At 34.1% G+C, this 10,645-nt stretch overlaps 1 pseudogene; it reads right to left on the reverse strand.

Annotated features, from left to right (window-relative positions):
• Positions 1–9,841: 9,841 nt before the first annotated feature.
• On the reverse strand, positions 9,842–10,314 carry LOC113924728 (annotated as a pseudogene).
• Between the last annotated feature and the right edge of the window lie 331 nt (positions 10,315–10,645).

Here is a 10,645-nt window from a genome sequence, read left to right on the forward strand (position 1 = left end):
GTACCAGGGTTTTCAAGAGCTATGAGACAATATCAAACAGTTTAGCATTATGTAATTAGAATCTCAAAAGCATAGATTTTTGATTTGAGACTTTCTTCTTACTAAATATTAAGCATTTAGTGCTACTATATCTTTCTCAAAAATGCTTTAGCTGCTCTCACAATTTTTCATATGCTGAATTTTCATTCACCAGTATACGTTTTTATTCCCCTTGCAACTTCTTCTTTAGCCCATAGATTATTTAGAAGTGTGTTATTTAGCTTTCAAGTGTTTGGAAATTGATTTCTGGTTTGACTCACTGTGGTCAGAAAATATACTGTGTATGTTTCTTTTTAATTGGCTGAGGATATTTTATGGCCCAAGATATGGTTTCCCTTGGTATACATTCCACAGACACTTGAAGAAGAAATTAGTATTTTGCTATTATTTACATAGGGTGTTGTATAAATGTCATTTAGATCCCGTTGATTGATGGTGTGATTATTTTATATTCTGGATGATTTTCTGTCTGCTGTTCTACCAATTGTTGACAGAGGAGTGTTAAGTCTCCAACTATAATTGTGGATTTGCCTATTCTCTTAGTTCTATAAATTTTTGCTTCACATGTTTTTCATCTCTGTCATTTGGTGTATTCACATTTAGGATTGCTATATCTTGGAGAATTGACCCTTTTATCGTTGTGTAATGTCACTATGTCCCTGGTACTTTTCTTTGGTTTGAAGTCAACTTTATCTGATAGTAATATGTTCATAATATAACCATGCTTTTATATTAAAATATTTGCATGGTGTATATTTTTTCATCCCTGTATTTTTAATCTACCCATATCATTATATTTGAAGTGAGTTCCTTATAGACAGTATATAGTTGGATCCTGTTTTTAAATCCACTTTGCCAATTTCTGGCTTTTAATTTGTTTACTTAGAGTATTTACATTTAATGAAATTATCGATGGATTAAGGCTGAAATCTGTCATTTTATTTTACATTTTTGTATTCTGTGTTTTTTCCCGTTTTTTTTTCCTGCTTTCCTGTGGGTTACTTAAACACTTTTAAGAATCCATTTTGATTTATCTATAGCATTTTTGAGGTATGTCCTTATATAGCTTTTTTTTAGTGATTGCTCTCCGTTTTACATATATATATGTATACACATATATATGTAATATATACATAATTTATCAGTCTACTGGTGTCAACATTTTACCAGTTAAAGTGAAATATAGAAATTTTGCCATCCTCTACATTCCTTTACCCTCCACTTAAAATAATGTAATTATTTAAAATATTTCTCTAAATACTTAGAACCACACCAGATAGTACTGTAATTTTTGCAACTGTCAAACATAATTTAGAATACCAAGAAGAGAAAAAAAAAGCCTATATGTTTACCCATATTTCTGCTTGATGTGTTCTTTATGATTTCTTTTATTATTATTTTTTTCTTTCTGCTAAGAGAATTTCCTTAAGCCATTCTTTTAGGATAGGTCAGCTGGAAATACATCATCTTAGTTTTCTTTCATTTGAAAATGTCTTGATTTCTACACTCAGGGAGGATATTTTTGCTGGGTATATGATTCTGGTCTGATAGTTCTTTTCTTTCAGCACTTGAAAAATACTGTGACACTTCTTTCAAGCCTCCATGGTTCTCATGACAATTCACTGTCATTAGAATTGTTTTTCCCATATAGTTGTCATTTCTCTTTCATTGCCTTCAAAAGTTTAATTAGGTCATTATGGCATCAATTTCTTCTTGCTTATCCTGTGTGAGGTTCATGCAGATTCTTGAATCTGTAGATTTAAGTTTTGTTTTGTTTGTGTGTTTGCCTAATTTAGAAAGTTTTTGGTCATTATTTGTTTGAGTATTTTTAGCTCTATCCTCTTCTTTCCTTCTCAGACTCTAGCAACATATATGTTAGATCTTTTATTTTTTTGATTTTAGTTTGTTTTATCTGTCTTGTTCAGATTGGGTAGTTTCTTTCATTTTCTTTCCTACCTCACTTATTCTTTCCTCTTTTTCTTATATTCTTCTGTTGATCTCATCTACTGAACTTTTTATTTAGGTTATTATTTTTTCAGTTTAAAAATTCCATTTGGTTCTTTCTTATATATTTTATTTCTTTGCTAAGATTTTATATTTCTTTGCTGAGTTTCTCTATTTTTAAAATGTGTTTCCATAATTGCTTCTTGAAGCATTCTTGTTATGACTGCTTTAAAGTCTTTGTCAGATAATTTAAAAACTCTGTCATTTTAGTGTTGGCATCTTTTGATTTTTTTTCATTCAGTTTGAGATCTTCCTGTTTCTTGGTGTAAGAAGTGACTTTTGATTTGTACTTGGACATTTTTGTATTACATTGTGAGATTCTACCTTATTTAAACCTTTTTTAGCTGGATAGTGACAGCTCTCTAGTAGGAGAAGGTCTACCCTGCTGTTTCTGGATGGAAGTAGAGGTACAAGTTTCTTAAAACAGTGTGCTCTGTTGAGACATGATGGACTAGTCCTCATTACTGCTTGGTGGAGTTGGGAATTTGGGAATTCCAATTCTCCATGTGGTTTCCACTGACACTGCAGGGGATAGGCTTGATACTGGCTAGCAGAGATGAAAAGCTTGGCTGCCTCCTTGGTTATCTCTGAAACCATTTTGGCAGGGAAGGGGCTGGGGTGCTCTATTATAGTCTTACAAGGATGGTGGTCTAGGCTTCTCACTTGGCCTTTACTGGCATGATTGGGGGTGGAGCCACATGCTTTCCCCCCTCTGGTGTTTGATTGAAGTGGAGAAGTTCTTTTCTAAAAGTATTCTGCCTTGCTAGGCTGCCTCTTCCTTTGTTCTTTTGTCTAGAAAACCTGTTGTTGTGGCTTCTTTTTACATGTGTCTGTTGGTATTTCCAGTTTTCCTCCAAGTCTGGGATATTTGAGGCAAGAAGATACCCCATAGAACTCACCATTGTGTCATTGCATGGGTCCTGTAGTGCCTAAGGCACTTTCTTCTTTGTACTCTTCAGACTCTTCTTATCTTTATTTTATATATAGTATCTTTGGTTTTTAGATGTACTTATTGGGGAGAATAAGGAGAAGTGTATCTAATCCATTTTCCTGGAAACAAATCTTATTTTTTTCTTTTTGTTTATTTTTTATTCATGAATGATTTGTTTTTTACTATTTTCTTACTTTCTAAATAGGTGTAATGTTTTCACTGATAGACTTTCAAGTATAAAATATATTCCATTATAACAAAATTATGTGAAAGAGATGAAACAGATATGAGTTCAAGGAGAGAAAGGACAGATGTTAAATTTATAAATGTTAAAGAAAAGCTTGATTATGCATTTAAAAATAAATAATGGTTAGTAAAAATTTACTATTATTCCTTAAATGCATTTAAAAAGAAGGATTTAATAGTTTTATTTAATAAACATATATTTATACTAAAATGGGAATTGTATCCTTTGGAACCACAAAAACTTTTGATTAATGATGGTAGCCAGGGGCGCTTGGGTAGGTCAGTCATTAAGTATCTGCCTTCTGTGCAGATCATAGTCCCAGGGTCCTGGGATCGAGCTCCACATCAGTCTCCCTCCTCAGTGGGAAGCCTGCTTCTCCCTCTCCAACTCCCCCTGCTTGTGTTCCTTCTCTCGCTGTGTCTCTCTCTGTCAAATAAATAAAATCTTAAAAAAAAAATGATGGTAGCCAATTTAAAGATGAGCAAGGGGGTACAGAATTTTCAAAAATATTAAGGGAATATGTCAGCAAATAAGGTTGAGTCCATTGCTCAGGGGCATGTGCTAAGTTTGAGATTGTTTTATTCTATGTATAAATATAAACATTCTATATATAAATATATAAATAGCCTTAGAGAATGTGAAATAAGTTTCCATAGTAGTTATGTCTGTTTACATTCCCATCAGCCACTGCTGTTATGCACTCAGAACAGTTCCCAGTGTCCTATGTCCTTGCTAGCATTGATATCAGATATTTAAAAAAAAATTATAGATTTTACTTATTCATTTGGGGGGGTGGACAGAGAGACAGAGAGACAGAGAGGATGAGCAGGGGGAGAGGTAGAAGGAGGGGGAGAGGGGAAGCAGACTCTCCACTGAGCAGGGAGCCCGACTTCGGCTCCATCCCAGGACCCTGAGATCATGATCTGAACAGAAGTCAGACACTTGACTGACTGAACCACCAGGTGCTCCTAGCATTGATATCAGATTTAAAAATTTTTGTTACTATGGTTAGAGTAAAATATTGTCTAATGGTTTTAATTTGTATTTCCCTGATTGTTGATGAAGTTGAATATTATTCAATTGTTGTTACCATATTTATTTTTCTTCATTTAAGTTGCTGACATTGCCAATACTTAAATTTTCTCCCAAATTTTCTATTGATTTAAGTGTAATTTTTATACTGACTTGGAGGAATTCTTTTTATCTTCACTGATCTTTTGTCAGTTATTATGGTACATTTAACTTCTCACAACTTGTGGGTTATATATTCATTCTTGTTATGGTGTTTTGATAAATATATTATTTCAACTTTAATGAAGCCTTATGGATCACTCTTTTCCTTTCAACCTTGCTTTTTTTTTTTTAAATCTTGCTTGAAAAATTCTTTCTTACCTCTAGGTCATAGAGATATTCTGCTTTTATTTTTTCTCCTGTAAGTTTTTTTGTAGCTTTGATATGGTGACATTTAAATCTCTAATTCACCTGGAATTGATTTTTGTGTAAGAGATGCTATAGGATTTCATTTTTTTCTATAAAATTGTTTGCATAGAATTTATTGAATAATTCTATTCTCACTCACATACTGTCGATTTTACTTTTATAACCACTTTAGTTTCCATGTATTCATGGTCCTGGCTCTGGGTGTAGTCCACTTGCTTTGATCTTCCCATCTCTACCTTAGATCTTCAGTGGCAAGAATCTGTCTTTTTTCTTTTCTTTCACCTTGGCCCAATTTTCACTCCATTGGTAACACTTCTTAATTTATTTTGAAGTTGGGTATCAAGGGTATTAGTATCAATGAAGATGGCACTTCCACTTTACTTTCTTGCTCTCCTAGCTTTTGGTTGACTTCAGAAAGATGTCACCTAAGAGTTTTCTACACACCCACTCTGAAATCTCAGCTTCATATTTGAAATCATAGAAATAATTTATATATCCAGTTTTATCTTTTTCAATGTCAAACTCTGGAGACAATTTATATGGGAAGAAAAATTTTGATATCACATATACCATAGGAAGTTTGTAACAGATCACATAAAGCAATCAAAAGTGTAAGATGAACTATTTTTTGCAGATTTCAATTGTATTATACAAACTGTTTTGTTAAAAAGAACAGTGGCATATTATATTTTTGAAAATCATGTTTTTGTCCTAATACATTTGTTGAGATATGCATTAGAGGGAAATCTAATGTAATTAGTTATCTCATTTTCCATTTTCGGCAGCATGAGATAAGCAGAAAGTATTTATTGTGTACCATATGTCTAGTACTAAGTATAAAGTAAGACAACAATTGACTTTTTAGCACCAAAAAGAGTTACTAACTGTGGATCACACCTACTGAGAGTCCCAAGAGAGCTACTAGAGATTACTTTTTAATTTTTTGAAATATTTAACTTGAAAATAGCCATATGTATGAATCAAACAGTGGATAACCCATAAATGTGCTGTTAACTTATGAATCTGTTTTCTCATTGCAAATTCCTTATTTAATATGCTACTCATTTTAAGGTGATATAATTTCAGGAAAGAGGGGAATTTGAGGCAAATTATGTCTCACTAGGGTTCTCTTATTCTTTTTGGTTTCTGTATAAAAAAATGCTCCTCACTGTCTTGGTCAACTATTTAGGATTGGCGAATGCTTCTGGAACAAAAGCATCCTGGAATGTAGGATTCTTTTCCCTAGAGTTCTGTAGTGCCTCGTATCTTGGCTCAGTTAGCCTTCTCTCTTTTTAGTTCTTTTATTGCTTTCCAAAAAATATATTTTGTCCAGCTTTTTATTTGTCTTTTGTCAGGGCTAGGGGGTTAATCTAAATTATCTTGGTTCCCAGTGCTGGATATGACAGTCCAGCTATATTTTATAAGCTTTAGATTTTTAATAACTGTCCTAATGACACTAATGTCTTAATGTCCTAATGTTACTAGGAGGCCAAGATTCCAACTGTGTTATAAAAAACTACATGGCACCGTTATCCTAAATTGCAATGGCTGAAAAGTACTCAGAAGTATTATTAAAGATACATTATGAAGAAGCCTTAGACTAAAAATCTGATTGCGATATTTATGAATAAAGTTTTATTTATTTTATGAATATCCTATTATTGGGTAATAGAAGTAATACTTTTTTTCTTATTTAACTACAATTAATACACTGTTACTTTTTTTTGTCCAAAAAGAGCTATTATTAAACCAATGGTGTTCATTGCTATTGATAATGTCTTAGAATAGAAGAAGTGTTGTATCTTAGATATCTGGCCTTTTCTGAATATTCAGTTGAAGCTTCTAGGCATGTTACTGATTATTGTCATCAGAGACCTATTATTTTCAGTGGTATAAGTGTAATGGGGCCTTAAAATTAAACTATTCCTAATACTGAAGTCTCCTGAGAAATTCTTTTCTTTTTCCTGAAAAATTCTTGAACTAATCTTTCCAGTCAGTAATAATTTCTCAATACATTTTTTGTTTTAAAACACTAAAAAATAAAAATCTCTAAAAATTATGAATAAGCTTGGCATAAGGGACAATATTTACTTTGGATTTAACAAATATTTATTGAGTAATTCTTATTAAAATGTTAGATATTGAGTTGACTGGGTGGCTCAGTTGGTTAAGCATCTGCCGTCGGCTCAGGTCATGATCTGGGGATCCTGGGCTTGAGCCCCATGTTGGGCTCCCTGCTCAGTGGACAGTCTGCTTCTTCCTCTCCCTCTGCCCCTATGCCCCCACCCCCGCTTGTGCTCTGTCTCAAATAAATAAATAAAATCTTTAAAAAAAGTTAGGTATTAAGAATTTGCAGTAAATAAAACAAATCTTGTGGCAGCTTTTTTTTTTTTTCTGCATGTGGCTTAGAGTCTGTTGTAATTTCAGAGACCCTAATAAACTCTATCAGTTTTTATCAAGCCCAATTGATTCAATAAAATTTTGGATTTCTCATAAAGCTATAATATGTTCCTCTTTGGACTTAAAATAAGAGCCTAATCTTTTTATGAGAATTAATTGGTTTCCCCACTGAAGAATGGGACAGCTTGACTTGGTTCAAACTTGTCTGTTTTAGGTTTTGAAACTCAAGATATTGTAGTAGCTATGTTCTTTGCTTCTGATTATCTTAGGTTAAAACTATTCTTACCTTTTTATGCAGCTACCAGGAAACAGGCACTTGTCAGTTCTTGTCTTGGGGAACTGGGGAGGATAGGAGGAAAAAGGCAGATATATTTAAAGAGATAGGATGAAATAGTGGAAAGAGCATGGACATGGAGTCGGAAAAATGTTGGAATACTTGTCCTGATACTTATTGAATAAACTTGAACAAATTATTTAATCTTTTGAGCCATGGTTTATTTGTCTATAAATTAATAATTTTAATATTACCTTAGTGGGTTTTAAGCGTACTAATATGATGTACATGAATATCCTGCACATAGTAGCTGTTATAAATGTAATAAGAGCTACTACCTCCTCTCTCCCCTTAAACCTTACAGTGGTGTCAAATCACAAGATTCAAACCAAACATGAAGAAGAGTTGCTTTTTCTTCTTCTCACCCTAAAACCTCTTCCCCAGGCTTTATGTTAAGGTAACCGATAAAAGATTTTGTTGTATTTTCTGCCAGGTAGGAACATTACAGTCATCTAATTGTAAATTAAATGATAAACCTGATTCACTCTGGGATATGAAACTTGTGGACAGGAGGTCAAATTTGTCTTGCTAAAAAAAGAATAATAATAGGGCACCTGGGTGGCTCAGTCGGTTAAGCGACTGCCTTCGGCTTGGGTCAGGATCCCGGAGTCCCGGGATCGAGTCCCGCATCGGGCTCCCTGCTCGGCGGGGAGTCTGCTTCTCCCTCTGACCCTCCCCCCTCTCACGTGCTTTCTCTCTCTCATTCTCTCTCTCTCTCAAATAAATAAATAAAATCTTTAAAAAAAAAAAAGAATAATAATAGCTCCTGGCTGTTTAAGCTGAAAGGATATGTTTCCCGTGACATTTGATCTGATCATAAAAGGCTGTGGGTAAATCTTATGGGAGTCAGGCAAATGATGTGGACTAGGGAAAGCTCTTTTTTGGTGGTAACAGTTCAAGGTTGAGCAAGCTTAGACATAGCAAGAGCTAATTGATCACAATTCAACTGAACAAATGGGTAGTCTGTGAACACAAGATGAATTTGATATAATTGGTGATTTTTCATTCAAATATATAATGCAGATGAGAAAGAGATTGACACTATATTGTATTTTGCTTTGGGAAAACTGAGTTTGAACAAGTTGGTCTTAATTTGAGTCCTGAATGTCATGCTGGTTTATCTAATTTCAAGAAAAATTACTGACCCAAAATCATTGGAGAAAATCATTTTCCACACCATGAAATCTTTTCAGACTATTGTTCAAGTGAACTCCAACATGGTAAATCTTTTTCAAAAGAACTGAACAGAGTGCTGAAGAGCAAATTACTATGTTTATAGCCTCTAGAAGTTGAAAGTATATTTATTTAATTATGGGTTTAACTTTAAAAATAATTTGATCACACTTATAAATTATAATCCAATTAAAGAGTTCAACTTAGTTCTTATGAGAGTTGAATGACAAAGGTTAAAAACCATGAGATATTTTTGACAAGTGTTTGGAATGAACATTGGCATGAAATTCATTTTTTTAAGATTAATTTATTTATTTGAAAGAGAGAGGGAGGGGGAGAGGGAGAAAGTGCAAGCAGGGGGAGGGACAGAAGGAGAGGGAGAAACAGAGAATCTCAAGCAGACTTCATGCTGAGCACGGAGCCTGACGTGGGGATCTATCTCATGACTCTGAGATCATGATCTGAGCCAAAATCTAGTCAGATGCCAAACCGACTGAGCCACCTGGCCACCCCTGGGCATGAAATTCTTATTGTCCTTTTCTGTCTTTGGTCTGATTCTACTGATAACCTTTTCCATGACTTTAAACATGCCATTCACATAGAATCTTAGTATCATATATTTTCATATTCAAAATCACTGTGGTTTCAAAATCTGAGAGGTATGAGTTTGAATTTAGGGTCCATTATTTACTATTTGTGTTATCTTAAGTTTATCTTTCAGGGTCAACCATTGTTATTTCATGTGTTTTTATGGGGCAGAGTAATATGTTTAAATATTTTACATACATATATATAAACATAAACATTGACATGAAAATGAGGTAATTCCATTCATGTAGTTTTTGTATTTTGCTTTTTTGCATAACAATACTTATAAACATGTATTGCATAACAATACATATAAACATCTATACTATCATTTTTAGTGACTGAATAATGTTTTACCACTGTATGGATGTATACCAGAATTTACTTGGCTGCTTCTTCATGTTTTGGACATCTAGGTAATTTTTTCCTTTCCTTTTCCCGCCTTGGCTTTATTGTGATATAATTGACATAGAAAATTGTATAGGCATACATTAGTTGATTTGACATATGTGTATATTTGAAGTGAGTACCACAATAAGGTTAGTCAATTTCACCTTACATAGATATAGTATTTTATTTTTTGGTTATGAGAACTTTTAAAATTTATTCTCTCAATAATTTTCAAATATAGAAAACAGTATTTTTTTTTGTTAGTTCATGTCTTTTATTATTAACCCATATACAATTACTTGTCTTCTGGTTTGTTGAAGCAATACGTCAGACAACATTTGCCACAATAATGTCTGTCGAAGTGGCTAGCCATGAAAACTCCAGCACCACACTCATCTGAAGGGCACTCGCAGCAAAGGCGATTGATTTTGCCATTCTCATCCACCTTATAGTATTTCAGGACAGCCAGTTTAACCTTCTTTCTCTTAAACGCTTATTCTTCTTGGGAGTGGTATAAGACTTCTTCTTCCTTTTCTTAGCACTACCACAAAGTCTCAACACAAGATGAAGAGTGGATTCCTTTTGAATGTTGTAGTCAGACAAAGTGCGTCCATCTTCCAATTGCTTGCCAGCAAAGATCAGTCTCTGCTGATCAGGAGGAATTCCTTCCTTATCCTGAATCTTGATCTTTACATTTTGTATTGTATTCGAGGGTTCAAACTTGAGAGTGATGGTCTTCCCCGTAAGGGTTTTCACGAAAATCTGCATCTTGGCAGCAGTTACACCACAGATGGTGGATCAGAAAAATTATTATTTTTTAGAGATTTTATTTATTGGGGAGAGAGAGAGAGCGAGAGAGAGCGAGAGAGCATGAGCAGAGGGGATGGGCAAAGAGAGAGGGAGAAGCAGGCTCCCCATTGAGCAGGGAGCCTGATATGGGACTTGATCCCAGGACTCTGGGATCATGACCTGAGCTGAAGGCAGATGCTTAACTGACTGAGGCACCCAGGCACCCCAAAAGAGTATTGTTAATCATAGTTACCATGCTGTGTATTACATCCCGGGAACTTGTTCATCTTATAATTGGAAGTTTGTAGTC

Source organism: Zalophus californianus, chromosome 2 (genome assembly GCF_009762305.2).
Source record: "Zalophus californianus isolate mZalCal1 chromosome 2, mZalCal1.pri.v2, whole genome shotgun sequence".
NCBI classification, from domain to species: Eukaryota; Metazoa; Chordata; class Mammalia; order Carnivora; family Otariidae; genus Zalophus; species Zalophus californianus.